General features: G+C 59.3%; 26 non-coding genes across 26 annotated transcripts; all 26 read left to right on the top strand.

Moving 5' to 3' along the window:
- Nucleotides 1-123: 123 nt before the first annotated feature.
- LOC148785507 (5S ribosomal RNA) lies at nucleotides 124-242 on the top strand. Its single transcript, XR_016062306.1, has one exon. It is a non-coding gene; the product is annotated as a 5S ribosomal RNA (ribosomal RNA).
- Nucleotides 243-597: 355 nt separating this feature from the next.
- LOC148785506 (5S ribosomal RNA) lies at nucleotides 598-716 on the top strand. Its single transcript, XR_016068281.1, has one exon. It is a non-coding gene; the product is annotated as a 5S ribosomal RNA (ribosomal RNA).
- Nucleotides 717-1,071: 355 nt separating this feature from the next.
- On the top strand, nucleotides 1,072-1,190 carry LOC148785505 (5S ribosomal RNA). Its single transcript, XR_016068280.1, has one exon. It is a non-coding gene; the product is annotated as a 5S ribosomal RNA (ribosomal RNA).
- A 355-nt stretch (nucleotides 1,191-1,545) lies between these two features.
- On the top strand, nucleotides 1,546-1,664 carry LOC148785504 (5S ribosomal RNA). Its single transcript, XR_016062305.1, has one exon. It is a non-coding gene; the product is annotated as a 5S ribosomal RNA (ribosomal RNA).
- A 355-nt stretch (nucleotides 1,665-2,019) lies between these two features.
- Nucleotides 2,020-2,138, top strand: LOC148785503 (5S ribosomal RNA). Its single transcript, XR_016062304.1, has one exon. It is a non-coding gene; the product is annotated as a 5S ribosomal RNA (ribosomal RNA).
- Nucleotides 2,139-2,493: 355 nt separating this feature from the next.
- LOC148785502 (5S ribosomal RNA) lies at nucleotides 2,494-2,612 on the top strand. The gene has a single exon (XR_016062098.1). It is a non-coding gene; the product is annotated as a 5S ribosomal RNA (ribosomal RNA).
- A 355-nt stretch (nucleotides 2,613-2,967) lies between these two features.
- Nucleotides 2,968-3,086, top strand: LOC148785501 (5S ribosomal RNA). The gene has a single exon (XR_016068279.1). It is a non-coding gene; the product is annotated as a 5S ribosomal RNA (ribosomal RNA).
- Nucleotides 3,087-3,441: 355 nt separating this feature from the next.
- Nucleotides 3,442-3,560, top strand: LOC148785500 (5S ribosomal RNA). The gene has a single exon (XR_016062303.1). It is a non-coding gene; the product is annotated as a 5S ribosomal RNA (ribosomal RNA).
- Nucleotides 3,561-3,915: 355 nt separating this feature from the next.
- LOC148785499 (5S ribosomal RNA) lies at nucleotides 3,916-4,034 on the top strand. The gene has a single exon (XR_016062111.1). It is a non-coding gene; the product is annotated as a 5S ribosomal RNA (ribosomal RNA).
- A 355-nt stretch (nucleotides 4,035-4,389) lies between these two features.
- On the top strand, nucleotides 4,390-4,508 carry LOC148785498 (5S ribosomal RNA). The gene has a single exon (XR_016062302.1). It is a non-coding gene; the product is annotated as a 5S ribosomal RNA (ribosomal RNA).
- A 355-nt stretch (nucleotides 4,509-4,863) lies between these two features.
- On the top strand, nucleotides 4,864-4,982 carry LOC148785497 (5S ribosomal RNA). The gene has a single exon (XR_016062301.1). It is a non-coding gene; the product is annotated as a 5S ribosomal RNA (ribosomal RNA).
- Nucleotides 4,983-5,337: 355 nt separating this feature from the next.
- Nucleotides 5,338-5,456, top strand: LOC148785496 (5S ribosomal RNA). Its single transcript, XR_016062300.1, has one exon. It is a non-coding gene; the product is annotated as a 5S ribosomal RNA (ribosomal RNA).
- Nucleotides 5,457-5,811: 355 nt separating this feature from the next.
- Nucleotides 5,812-5,930, top strand: LOC148785495 (5S ribosomal RNA). Its single transcript, XR_016062299.1, has one exon. It is a non-coding gene; the product is annotated as a 5S ribosomal RNA (ribosomal RNA).
- A 355-nt stretch (nucleotides 5,931-6,285) lies between these two features.
- Nucleotides 6,286-6,404, top strand: LOC148785494 (5S ribosomal RNA). Its single transcript, XR_016062297.1, has one exon. It is a non-coding gene; the product is annotated as a 5S ribosomal RNA (ribosomal RNA).
- Nucleotides 6,405-6,759: 355 nt separating this feature from the next.
- LOC148785493 (5S ribosomal RNA) lies at nucleotides 6,760-6,878 on the top strand. Its single transcript, XR_016062296.1, has one exon. It is a non-coding gene; the product is annotated as a 5S ribosomal RNA (ribosomal RNA).
- A 355-nt stretch (nucleotides 6,879-7,233) lies between these two features.
- On the top strand, nucleotides 7,234-7,352 carry LOC148785492 (5S ribosomal RNA). Its single transcript, XR_016062295.1, has one exon. It is a non-coding gene; the product is annotated as a 5S ribosomal RNA (ribosomal RNA).
- A 355-nt stretch (nucleotides 7,353-7,707) lies between these two features.
- On the top strand, nucleotides 7,708-7,826 carry LOC148785491 (5S ribosomal RNA). The gene has a single exon (XR_016062294.1). It is a non-coding gene; the product is annotated as a 5S ribosomal RNA (ribosomal RNA).
- Nucleotides 7,827-8,181: 355 nt separating this feature from the next.
- LOC148785490 (5S ribosomal RNA) lies at nucleotides 8,182-8,300 on the top strand. Its single transcript, XR_016062293.1, has one exon. It is a non-coding gene; the product is annotated as a 5S ribosomal RNA (ribosomal RNA).
- Nucleotides 8,301-8,655: 355 nt separating this feature from the next.
- Nucleotides 8,656-8,774, top strand: LOC148785489 (5S ribosomal RNA). The gene has a single exon (XR_016062097.1). It is a non-coding gene; the product is annotated as a 5S ribosomal RNA (ribosomal RNA).
- Nucleotides 8,775-9,129: 355 nt separating this feature from the next.
- On the top strand, nucleotides 9,130-9,248 carry LOC148785488 (5S ribosomal RNA). Its single transcript, XR_016068278.1, has one exon. It is a non-coding gene; the product is annotated as a 5S ribosomal RNA (ribosomal RNA).
- A 355-nt stretch (nucleotides 9,249-9,603) lies between these two features.
- Nucleotides 9,604-9,722, top strand: LOC148785487 (5S ribosomal RNA). The gene has a single exon (XR_016062291.1). It is a non-coding gene; the product is annotated as a 5S ribosomal RNA (ribosomal RNA).
- A 355-nt stretch (nucleotides 9,723-10,077) lies between these two features.
- On the top strand, nucleotides 10,078-10,196 carry LOC148785486 (5S ribosomal RNA). The gene has a single exon (XR_016062110.1). It is a non-coding gene; the product is annotated as a 5S ribosomal RNA (ribosomal RNA).
- Nucleotides 10,197-10,551: 355 nt separating this feature from the next.
- LOC148785485 (5S ribosomal RNA) lies at nucleotides 10,552-10,670 on the top strand. Its single transcript, XR_016068440.1, has one exon. It is a non-coding gene; the product is annotated as a 5S ribosomal RNA (ribosomal RNA).
- A 355-nt stretch (nucleotides 10,671-11,025) lies between these two features.
- Nucleotides 11,026-11,144, top strand: LOC148785484 (5S ribosomal RNA). Its single transcript, XR_016068277.1, has one exon. It is a non-coding gene; the product is annotated as a 5S ribosomal RNA (ribosomal RNA).
- Nucleotides 11,145-11,499: 355 nt separating this feature from the next.
- Nucleotides 11,500-11,618, top strand: LOC148785483 (5S ribosomal RNA). Its single transcript, XR_016062096.1, has one exon. It is a non-coding gene; the product is annotated as a 5S ribosomal RNA (ribosomal RNA).
- A 355-nt stretch (nucleotides 11,619-11,973) lies between these two features.
- On the top strand, nucleotides 11,974-12,092 carry LOC148785482 (5S ribosomal RNA). Its single transcript, XR_016068276.1, has one exon. It is a non-coding gene; the product is annotated as a 5S ribosomal RNA (ribosomal RNA).
- Nucleotides 12,093-12,417: the final 325 nt, after the last annotated feature.

The following is a 12,417-nucleotide window of genomic DNA, read 5'->3' as shown; positions in this document are numbered from 1 at the left end:
CGTGCATAGGCTGCTCGCGGCGTAGCTCCACCAGTGCGCAAAGTTACGCCCCCCGGAAGATTCGACGTCCCACCTGTCGCTCCGCTGCCAGAGCATAAAAGGTTAAAGCGCGCATATCTCAGCGGGTGCGATCATACCAGCACTAATGCACCGGATCCCATCAGAACTCCGAAGTTAAGCGTGCTTGGGCGAGAGTAGTACTAGGATGGGTGACCCCCTGGGAAGTCCTCGTGTTGCACCCCTTTTTGCGAACTGCTCCTCCCACCCGTCCAGCTTCCTGCTTTTTCTCGACCGTTCCGCGCACCCCAACCCCTGTATATCTCCCCATGAGACCCCACGGCCGACTCATCACGAATGCGGCCAACGATCGAAAACGCGCCGGAATCCACCGAAAACGGCGAAATTTGGGCCACGAAATGTGGCCCAACGGGGCAAGCCCAATTGTCCACGTCGTGGAGCTCGCGGCGAGCTTCGCGTGCATAGGCTGCTCGCGGCGTAGCTCCACCAGTGCGCAAAGTTACGCCCCCCGGAAGATTCGACGTCCCACCTGTCGCTCCGCTGCCAGAGCATAAAAGGTTAAAGCGCGCATATCTCAGCGGGTGCGATCATACCAGCACTAATGCACCGGATCCCATCAGAACTCCGAAGTCAAGCGTGCTTGGGCGAGAGTAGTACTAGGATGGGTGACCCCCTGGGAAGTCCTCGTGTTGCACCCCTTTTTGCGAAATGCTCCTCCCACCCGTCCAGCTTCCTGCTTTTTCTCGACCGTTCCGCGCACCCCAACCCCTGTATATCTCCCCATGAGACCCCACGGCCGACTCATCACGAATGCGGCCAACGATCGAAAACGCGCCGGAATCCACCGAAAACGGCGAAATTCGGGCCACGAAATGTGGCCCAACGGGGCAAGCCCAGTTGTCCACGTCGTGGAGCTCGCGGCGAGCTTCGCGTGCATAGGCTGCTCGCGGCGTAGCTCCACCAGTGCGCAAAGTTACGCCCCCCGGAAGATTCGACGTCCCACCTGTCGCTCCGCTGCCAGAGCATAAAAGGTTAAAGCGCGCATATCTCAGCGGGTGCGATCATACCAGCACTAATGCACCGGATCCCATCAGAACTCCGAAGTCAAGCGTGCTTGGGCGAGAGTAGTACTAGGATGGGTGACCCCCTGGGAAGTCCTCGTGTTGCACCCCTTTTTGCGAACTGCTCCTCCCACCCGTCCAGCTTCCTGCTTTTTCTCGACCGTTCCGCGCACCCCAACCCCTGTATATCTCCCCATGAGACCCCACGGCCGACTCATCATGAATGCGGCCAACGATCGAAAACGCGCCGGAATCCACCGAAAACGGTGAAATTTGGGCCACGAAATGTGGCCCAACGGGGCAAGCCCAGCTGTCCACGTCGTGGAGCTCGCGGCGAGCTTCGCGTGCATAGGCTGCTCGCGGCGTAGCTCCACCAGTGCGCAAAGTTACGCCCCCCGGAAGATTCGACGTCCCACCTGTCGCTCCGCTGCCAGAGCATAAAAGGTTAAAGCGCGCATATCTCAGCGGGTGCGATCATACCAGCACTAATGCACCGGATCCCATCAGAACTCCGAAGTTAAGCGTGCTTGGGCGAGAGTAGTACTAGGATGGGTGACCCCCTGGGAAGTCCTCGTGTTGCACCCCTTTTTGCGAACTGCTCCTCCCACCCGTCCAGCTTCCTGCTTTTTCTCGACCGTTCCGCGCACCCCAACCCCTGTATATCTCCCCATGAGACCCCACGGCCGACTCATCACGAATGCGGCCAACGATCGAAAACGCGCCGGAATCCACCGAAAACGGTGAAATTTGGGCCACGAAATGTGGCCCAACGGGGCAAGCCCAGCTGTCCACGTCGTGGAGCTCGCGGCGAGCTTCGCGTGCATAGGCTGCTCGCGGCGTAGCTCCACCAGTGCGCAAAGTTACGCCCCCCGGAAGATTCGACGTCCCACCTGTCGCTCCGCTGCCAGAGCATAAAAGGTTAAAGCGCGCATATCTCAGCGGGTGCGATCATACCAGCACTAATGCACCGGATCCCATCAGAACTCCGAAGTTAAGCGTGCTTGGGCGAGAGTAGTACTAGGATGGGTGACCCCCTGGGAAGTCCTCGTGTTGCACCCCTTTTTGCGAACTGCTCCTCCCACCCGTCCAGCTTCCTGCTTTTTCTCGACCGTTCCGCGCACCCCAACCCCTGTATATCTCCCCATGAGACCCCACGGCCGACTCATCACGAATGCGGCCAACGATCGAAAACGCGCCGGAATCCACCGAAAACGGCGAAATTTGGGCCACGAAATGTGGCCCAACGGGGCAAGCCCAGTTGTCCACGTCGTGGAGCTCGCGGCGAGCTTCGCGTGCATAGGCTGCTCGCGGCGTAGCTCCACCAGTGCGCAAAGTTACGCCCCCCGGAAGATTCGACGTCCCACCTGTCGCTCCGCTGCTAGAGCATAAAAGGTTAAAGCGCGCATATCTCAGCGTGTGCGATCATACCAGCACTAATGCACCGGATCCCATCAGAACTCCGAAGTTAAGCGTGTCTGGGCGAGAGTAGTACTAGGATGGGTGACCCCCTGGGAAGTCCTCGTGTTGCACCCCTTTTTGCGAACTGCTCCTCCCACCCGTCCAGCTTCCCGCTTTTTCTCGACCGTTCCGCGCACCCCAACCCCTGTATATCTCCCCATGAGACCCCACGGCCGACTCATCACGAATGCGGCCAACGATCGAAAACGCGCCGGAATCCACCGAAAACGGCGAAATTTGGGCCACGAAATGTGGCCCAACGGGGCAAGCCCAATTGTCCACGTCGTGGAGCTCGCGGCGAGCTTTGCGTGCATAGGCTGCTCGCGGCGTAGCTCCACCAGTGCGCAAAGTTACGCCCCCCGGAAGATTCGACGTCCCACCTGTCGCTCCGCTGCCAGAGCATAAAAGGTTAAAGCGCGCATATCTCAGCGGGTGCGATCATACCAGCACTAATGCACCGGATCCCATCAGAACTCCGAAGTCAAGCGTGCTTGGGCGAGAGTAGTACTAGGATGGGTGACCCCCTGGGAAGTCCTCGTGTTGCACCCCTTTTTGCGAAATGCTCCTCCGACCCGTCCAGCTTCCTGCTTTTTCTCGACCGTTCCGCACACCCCAACCCCTGTATATCTCCCCTTGAGACCCCACGGCCGACTCATCACGAATGCGGCCAACGATCGAAAACGCGCCGGAATCCACCGAAAACGGCGAAATTTGGGCCACGAAATGTGGCCCAACGGGGCAAGCCCAGCTGTCCACGTCGTGGAGCTCGCGGCGAGCTTCGCGTGCATAGGCTGCTCGCGGCGTAGCTCCACCAGTGCGCAAAGTTACGCCCCCCGGAAGATTCGACGTCCCACCTGTCGCTCCGCTGCCAGAGCATAAAAGGTTAAAGCGCGCATATCTCAGCGGGTGCGATCATACCAGCACTAATGCACCGGATCCCATCAGAACTCCGAAGTTAAGCGTGCTTGGGCGAGAGTAGTACTAGGATGGGTGACCCCCTGGGAAGTCCTCGTGTTGCACCCCTTTTTGCGAACTGCTCCTCCCACCCGTCCAGCTTCCTGCTTTTTCTCGACCGTTCCGCGCACCCCAACCCCTGTATATCTCCCCATGAGACCCCACGGCCGACTCATCACGAATGCGGCCAACGATCGAAAACGCGCCGGAATCCACCGAAAACGGTGAAATTTGGGCCACGAAATGTGGCCCAACGGGGCAAGCCCAGTTGTCCACGTCGTGGAGCTCGCGGCGAGCTTCGTGTGCATAGGCTGCTCGCGGCGTAGCTCCACCAGTGCGCAAAGTTACGCCCCCCGGAAGATTCGACGTCCCACCTGTCGCTCCGCTGCTAGAGCATAAAAGGTTAAAGCGCGCATATCTCATCGTGTGCGATCATACCAGCACTAATGCACCGGATCCCATCAGAACTCTGAAGTTAAGCGTGCTTGGGCGAGAGTAGTACTAGGATGGGTGACCCCCTGGGAAGTCCTCGTGTTGCACCCCTTTTTGCGAAATGCTCCTCCGACCCGTCCAGCTTCCTACTTTTTCTCGACCGTTCCGCACACCCCAACCCCTGTATATCTCCCCATGAGACCCCACGGCCGACTCATCACGAATGCGGCCAACGATCGAAAACGCGCCGGAATCCACCGAAAACGGCGAAATTTGGGCGACGAAATGTGGCCCAACGGGGCAAGCCCAATTGTCCACGTCGTGGAGCACGCGGCGAGCTTCGCGTGCATAGGCTGCTCGCGGCGTCGCTCCACCAGTGCGCAAAGTTACGCCCCCCGGAAGATTCGACGTCCCACCTGTCGCTCCGCTGCCAGAGCATAAAAGGTTAAAGCGCGCATATCTCAGCGGGTGCGATCATACCAGCACTAATGCACCGGATCCCATCAGAACTCCGAAGTTAAGCGTGCTTGGGCGAGAGTAGTACTAGGATGGGTGACCCCCTGGGAAGTCCTCGTGTTGCACCCCTTTTTGCGAACTGCTCCTCCCACCCGTCCAGCTTCCTGCTTTTTCTCGACCGTTCCGCGCACCCCAACCCCTGTATATCTCCCCATGAGACCCCACGGCCGACTCATCACGAATGCGGCCAACGATCGAAAACGCGCCGGAATCCACCGAAAACGGTGAAATTTGGGCCACGAAATGTGGCCCAACGGGGCAAGCCCAGCTGTCCACGTCGTGGAGCTCGCGGCGAGCTTCGCGTGCATAGGCTGCTCGCGGCGTAGCTCCACCAGTGCGCAAAGTTACGCCCCCCGGAAGATTCGACGTCCCACCTGTCGCTCCGCTGCCAGAGCATAAAAGGTTAAAGCGCGCATATCTCAGCGGGTGCGATCATACCAGCACTAATGCACCGGATCCCATCAGAACTCCGAAGTTAAGCGTGCTTGGGCGAGAGTAGTACTAGGATGGGTGACCCCCTGGGAAGTCCTCGTGTTGCACCCCTTTTTGCGAAATGCTCCTCCGACCCGTCCAGCTTCCTACTTTTTCTCGACCGTTCCGCACACCCCAACCCCTGTATATCTCCCCATGAGACCCCACGGCCGACTCATCACGAATGCGGCCAACGATCGAAAACGCGCCGGAATCCACCGAAAACGGCGAAATTTGGGCGACGAAATGTGGCCCAACGGGGCAAGCCCAATTGTCCACGTCGTGGAGCACGCGGCGAGCTTCGCGTGCATAGGCTGCTCGCGGCGTCGCTCCACCAGTGCGCAAAGTTACGCCCCCCGGAAGATTCGACGTCCCACCTGTCGCTCCGCTGCCAGAGCATAAAAGGTTAAAGCGCGCATATCTCAGCGGGTGCGATCATACCAGCACTAATGCACCGGATCCCATCAGAACTCCGAAGTTAAGCGTGCTTGGGCGAGAGTAGTACTAGGATGGGTGACCCCCTGGGAAGTCCTCGTGTTGCACCCCTTTTTGCGAACTGCTCCTCCCACCCGTCCAGCTTCCTGCTTTTTCTCGACCGTTCCGCGCACCCCAACCCCTGTATATCTCCCCATGAGACCCCACGGCCGACTCATCACGAATGCGGCCAACGATCGAAAACGCGCCGGAATCCACCGAAAACGGTGAAATTTGGGCCACGAAATGTGGCCCAACGGGGCAAGCCCAGCTGTCCACGTCGTGGAGCTCGCGGCGAGCTTCGCGTGCATAGGCTGCTCGCGGCGTAGCTCCACCAGTGCGCAAAGTTACGCCCCCCGGAAGATTCGACGTCCCACCTGTCGCTCCGCTGCCAGAGCATAAAAGGTTAAAGCGCGCATATCTCAGCGGGTGCGATCATACCAGCACTAATGCACCGGATCCCATCAGAACTCCGAAGTTAAGCGTGCTTGGGCGAGAGTAGTACTAGGATGGGTGACCCCCTGGGAAGTCCTCGTGTTGCACCCCTTTTTGCGAAATGCTCCTCCGACCCGTCCAGCTTCCTACTTTTTCTCGACCGTTCCGCACACCCCAACCCCTGTATATCTCCCCATGAGACCCCACGGCCGACTCATCACGAATGCGGCCAACGATCGAAAACGCGCCGGAATCCACCGAAAACGGCGAAATTTGGGCGACGAAATGTGGCCCAACGGGGCAAGCCCAATTGTCCACGTCGTGGAGCACGCGGCGAGCTTCGCGTGCATAGGCTGCTCGCGGCGTCGCTCCACCAGTGCGCAAAGTTACGCCCCCCGGAAGATTCGACGTCCCACCTGTCGCTCCGCTGCCAGAGCATAAAAGGTTAAAGCGCGCATATCTCAGCGGGTGCGATCATACCAGCACTAATGCACCGGATCCCATCAGAACTCCGAAGTTAAGCGTGCTTGGGCGAGAGTAGTACTAGGATGGGTGACCCCCTGGGAAGTCCTCGTGTTGCACCCCTTTTTGCGAACTGCTCCTCCCACCCGTCCAGCTTCCTGCTTTTTCTCGACCGTTCCGCGCACCCCAACCCCTGTATATCTCCCCATGAGACCCCACGGCCGACTCATCACGAATGCGGCCAACGATCGAAAACGCGCCGGAATCCACCGAAAACGGTGAAATTTGGGCCACGAAATGTGGCCCAACGGGGCAAGCCCAGCTGTCCACGTCGTGGAGCTCGCGGCGAGCTTCGCGTGCATAGGCTGCTCGCGGCGTAGCTCCACCAGTGCGCAAAGTTACGCCCCCCGGAAGATTCGACGTCCCACCTGTCGCTCCGCTGCCAGAGCATAAAAGGTTAAAGCGCGCATATCTCAGCGGGTGCGATCATACCAGCACTAATGCACCGGATCCCATCAGAACTCCGAAGTTAAGCGTGCTTGGGCGAGAGTAGTACTAGGATGGGTGACCCCCTGGGAAGTCCTCGTGTTGCACCCCTTTTTGCGAACTGCTCCTCCCACCCGTCCAGCTTCCTGCTTTTTCTCGACCGTTCCGCGCACCCCAACCCCTGTATATCTCCCCATGAGACCCCACGGCCGACTCATCACGAATGCGGCCAACGATCGAAAACGCGCCGGAATCCACCGAAAACGGCGAAATTTGGGCCACGAAATGTGGCCCAACGGGGCAAGCCCAGCTGTCCACGTCGTGGAGCTCGCGGCGAGCTTCGCGTGCATAGGCTGCTCGCGGCGTAGCTCCACCAGTGCGCAAAGTTACGCCCCCCGGAAGATTCGACGTCCCACCTGTCGCTCCGCTGCCAGAGCATAAAAGGTTAAAGCGCGCATATCTCAGCGGGTGCGATCATACCAGCACTAATGCACCGGATCCCATCAGAACTCCGAAGTTAAGCGTGCTTGGGCGAGAGTAGTACTAGGATGGGTGACCCCCTGGGAAGTCCTCGTGTTGCACCCCTTTTTGCGAAATGCTCCTCCGACCCGTCCAGCTTCCTACTTTTTCTCGACCGTTCCGCACACCCCAACCCCTGTATATCTCCCCATGAGACCCCACGGCCGACTCATCACGAATGCGGCCAACGATCGAAAACGCGCCGGAATCCACCGAAAACGGCGAAATTTGGGCGACGAAATGTGGCCCAACGGGGCAAGCCCAATTGTCCACGTCGTGGAGCACGCGGCGAGCTTCGCGTGCATAGGCTGCTCGCGGCGTCGCTCCACCAGTGCGCAAAGTTACGCCCCCCGGAAGATTCGACGTCCCACCTGTCGCTCCGCTGCCAGAGCATAAAAGGTTAAAGCGCGCATATCTCAGCGGGTGCGATCATACCAGCACTAATGCACCGGATCCCATCAGAACTCCGAAGTTAAGCGTGCTTGGGCGAGAGTAGTACTAGGATGGGTGACCCCCTGGGAAGTCCTCGTGTTGCACCCCTTTTTGCGAACTGCTCCTCCCACCCGTCCAGCTTCCTGCTTTTTCTCGACCGTTCCGCGCACCCCAACCCCTGTATATCTCCCCATGAGACCCCACGGCCGACTCATCACGAATGCGGCCAACGATCGAAAACGCGCCGGAATCCACCGAAAACGGTGAAATTTGGGCCACGAAATGTGGCCCAACGGGGCAAGCCCAGCTGTCCACGTCGTGGAGCTCGCGGCGAGCTTCGCGTGCATAGGCTGCTCGCGGCGTAGCTCCACCAGTGCGCAAAGTTACGCCCCCCGGAAGATTCGACGTCCCACCTGTCGCTCCGCTGCCAGAGCATAAAAGGTTAAAGCGCGCATATCTCAGCGGGTGCGATCATACCAGCACTAATGCACCGGATCCCATCAGAACTCCGAAGTTAAGCGTGCTTGGGCGAGAGTAGTACTAGGATGGGTGACCCCCTGGGAAGTCCTCGTGTTGCACCCCTTTTTGCGAACTGCTCCTCCCACCCGTCCAGCTTCCTGCTTTTTCTCGACCGTTCCGCGCACCCCAACCCCTGTATATCTCCCCATGAGACCCCACGGCCGACTCATCACGAATGCGGCCAACGATCGAAAACGCGCCGGAATCCACCGAAAACGGCGAAATTTGGGCCACGAAATGTGGCCCAACGGGGCAAGCCCAGTTGTCCACGTCGTGGAGCTCGCGGCGAGCTTCGCGTGCATAGGCTGCTCGCGGCGTAGCTCCACCAGTGCGCAAAGTTACGCCCCCCGGAAGATTCGACGTCCCACCTGTCGCTCCGCTGCTAGAGCATAAAAGGTTAAAGCGCGCATATCTCAGCGTGTGCGATCATACCAGCACTAATGCACCGGATCCCATCAGAACTCCGAAGTTAAGCGTGTCTGGGCGAGAGTAGTACTAGGATGGGTGACCCCCTGGGAAGTCCTCGTGTTGCACCCCTTTTTGCGAACTGCTCCTCCCACCCGTCCAGCTTCCCGCTTTTTCTCGACCGTTCCGCGCACCCCAACCCCTGTATATCTCCCCATGAGACCCCACGGCCGACTCATCACGAATGCGGCCAACGATCGAAAACGCGCCGGAATCCACCGAAAACGGCGAAATTTGGGCCACGAAATGTGGCCCAACGGGGCAAGCCCAATTGTCCACGTCGTGGAGCTCGCGGCGAGCTTCGCGTGCATAGGCTGCTCGCGGCGTAGCTCCACCAGTGCGCAAAGTTACGCCCCCCGGAAGATTCGACGTCCCACCTGTCGCTCCGCTGCCAGAGCATAAAAGGTTAAAGCGCGCATATCTCAGCGGGTGCGATCATACCAGCACTAATGCACCGGATCCCATCAGAACTCCGAAGTCAAGCGTGCTTGGGCGAGAGTAGTACTAGGATGGGTGACCCCCTGGGAAGTCCTCGTGTTGCACCCCTTTTTGCGAAATGCTCCTCCGACCCGTCCAGCTTCCTGCTTTTTCTCGACCGTTCCGCACACCCCAACCCCTGTATATCTCCCCCTGAGACCCCACGGCCGACTCATCACGAATGCGGCCAACGATCGAAAACGCGCCGGAATCCACCGAAAACGGCGAAATTTGGGCCACGAAATGTGGCCCAACGGGGCAAGCCCAGCTGTCCACGTCGTGGAGCTCGCGGCGAGCTTCGCGTGCATAGGCTGCTCGCGGCGTAGCTCCACCAGTGCGCAAAGTTACGCCCCCCGGAAGATTCGACGTCCCACCTGTCGCTCCGCTGCCAGAGCATAAAAGGTTAAAGCGCGCATATCTCAGCGGGTGCGATCATACCAGCACTAATGCACCGGATCCCATCAGAACTCCGAAGTTAAGCGTGCTTGGGCGAGAGTAGTACTAGGATGGGTGACCCCCTGGGAAGTCCTCGTGTTGCACCCCTTTTTGCGAACTGCTCCTCCCACCCGTCCAGCTTCCTGCTTTTTCTCGACCGTTCCGCGCACCCCAACCCCTGTATATCTCCCCATGAGACCCCACGGCCGACTCATCACGAATGCGGCCAACGATCGAAAACGCGCCGGAATCCACCGAAAACGGTGAAATTTGGGCCACGAAATGTGGCCCAACGGGGCAAGCCCAGTTGTCCACGTCGTGGAGCTCGCGGCGAGCTTCGTGTGCATAGGCTGCTCGCGGCGTAGCTCCACCAGTGCGCAAAGTTACGCCCCCCGGAAGATTCGACGTCCCACCTGTCGCTCCGCTGCTAGAGCATAAAAGGTTAAAGCGCGCATATCTCATCGTGTGCGATCATACCAGCACTAATGCACCGGATCCCATCAGAACTCTGAAGTTAAGCGTGCTTGGGCGAGAGTAGTACTAGGATGGGTGACCCCCTGGGAAGTCCTCGTGTTGCACCCCTTTTTGCGAAATGCTCCTCCGACCCGTCCAGCTTCCTACTTTTTCTCGACCGTTCCGCACACCCCAACCCCTGTATATCTCCCCATGAGACCCCACGGCCGACTCATCACGAATGCGGCCAACGATCGAAAACGCGCCGGAATCCACCGAAAACGGCGAAATTTGGGCGACGAAATGTGGCCCAACGGGGCAAGCCCAATTGTCCACGTCGTGGAGCACGCGGCGAGCTTCGCGTGCATAGGCTGCTCGCGGCGTCGCTCCACCAGTGCGCAAAGTTACGCCCCCCGGAAGATTCGACGTCCCACCTGTCGCTCCGCTGCTAGAGCATAAAAGGTTAAAGCGCGCATATCTCATCGTGTGCGATCATACCAGCACTAATGCACCGGATCCCATCAGAACTCCGAAGTTAAGCGTGCTTGGGCGAGAGTAGTACTAGGATGGGTGACCCCCTGGGAAGTCCTCGTGTTGCACCCCTTTTTGCGAAATGCTCCTCCGACCCGTCCAGCTTCCCGCTTTTTCTCGACCGTTCCGCGCACCCCAACCCCTGTATATCTCCCCATGAGACCCCACGGCCGACTCATCACGAATGCGGCCAACGATCGAAAACGCGCTGGAATCCACCGAAAACGGCGAAATTTGGGCCACGAAATGTGGCCCAACGGGGCAAGCCCAGTTGTCCACGTCGTGGAGCTCGCGGCGAGCTTCGCGTGCATAGGCTGCTCGCGGCGTAGCTCCACCAGTGCGCAAAGTTACGCCCCCCGGAAGATTCGACGTCCCACCTGTCGCTCCGCTGCCAGAGCATAAAAGGTTAAAGCGCGCATATCTCAGCGGGTGCGATCATACCAGCACTAATGCACCGGATCCCATCAGAACTCCGAAGTCAAGCGTGCTTGGGCGAGAGTAGTACTAGGATGGGTGACCCCCTGGGAAGTCCTCGTGTTGCACCCCTTTTTGCGAACTGCTCCTCCCACCCGTCCAGCTTCCTGCTTTTTCTCGACCGTTCCGCGCACCCCAACCCCTGTATATCTCCCCATGAGACCCCACGGCCGACTCATCACGAATGCGGCCAACGATCGAAAACGCGCCGGAATCCACCGAAAACGGCGAAATTTGGGCCACGAAATGTGGCCCAACGGGGCAAGCCCAGTTGTCCACGTCGTGGAGCTCGCGGCGAGCTTCGCGTGCATAGGCTGCTCGCGGCGTAGCTCCACCAGTGCGCAAAGTTACGCCCCCCGGAAGATTCGACGTCCCACCTGTCGCTCCGCTGCTAGAGCATAAAAGGTTAAAGCGCGCATATCTCAGCGTGTGCGATCATACCAGCACTAATGCACCGGATCCCATCAGAACTCCGAAGTTAAGCGTGTCTGGGCGAGAGTAGTACTAGGATGGGTGACCCCCTGGGAAGTCCTCGTGTTGCACCCCTTTTTGCGAACTGCTCCTCCCACCCGTCCAGCTTCCCGCTTTTTCTCGACCGTTCCGCGCACCCCAACCCCTGTATATCTCCCCATGAGACCCCACGGCCGACTCATCACGAATGCGGCCAACGATCGAAAACGCGCCGGAATCCACCGAAAACGGCGAAATTTGGGCCACGAAATGTGGCCCAACGGGGCAAGCCCAATTGTCCACGTCGTGGAGCTCGCGGCGAGCTTCGCGTGCATAGGCTGCTCGCGGCGTAGCTCCACCAGTGCGCAAAGTTACGCCCCCCGGAAGATTCGACGTCCCACCTGTCGCTCCGCTGCCAGAGCATAAAAGGTTAAAGCGCGCATATCTCAGCGGGTGCGATCATACCAGCACTAATGCACCGGATCCCATCAGAACTCCGAAGTCAAGCGTGCTTGGGCGAGAGTAGTACTAGGATGGGTGACCCCCTGGGAAGTCCTCGTGTTGCACCCCTTTTTGCGAAATGCTCCTCCCACCCGTCCAGCTTCCTGCTTTTTCTCGACCGTTCCGCGCACCCCAACCCCTGTATATCTCCCCATGAGACCCCACGGCCGACTCATCACGAATGCGGCCAACGATCGAAAACGCGCCGGAATCCACCGAAAACGGCGAAATTCGGGCCACGAAATGTGGCCCAACGGGGCAAGCCCAGTTGTCCACGTCGTGGAGCTCGCGGCGAGCTTCGCGTGCATAGGCTGCTCGCGGCGTAGCTCCACCAGTGCGCAAAGTTACGCCCCCCGGAAGATTCGACGTCCCACCTGTCGCTCCGCTGCCAGAG

The sequence above is a fragment of the Sesamum indicum genome, linkage group LG10 (genome assembly GCF_026168435.1).
Source record: "Sesamum indicum cultivar Baizhima isolate 11 linkage group LG10, ASM2616843v1, whole genome shotgun sequence".
Taxonomy (NCBI): domain Eukaryota; kingdom Viridiplantae; phylum Streptophyta; class Magnoliopsida; order Lamiales; family Pedaliaceae; genus Sesamum; species Sesamum indicum.
Note: the sequence above shows the minus strand (reverse complement) of the source record. Positions and strands in the feature narration are given on the sequence as shown.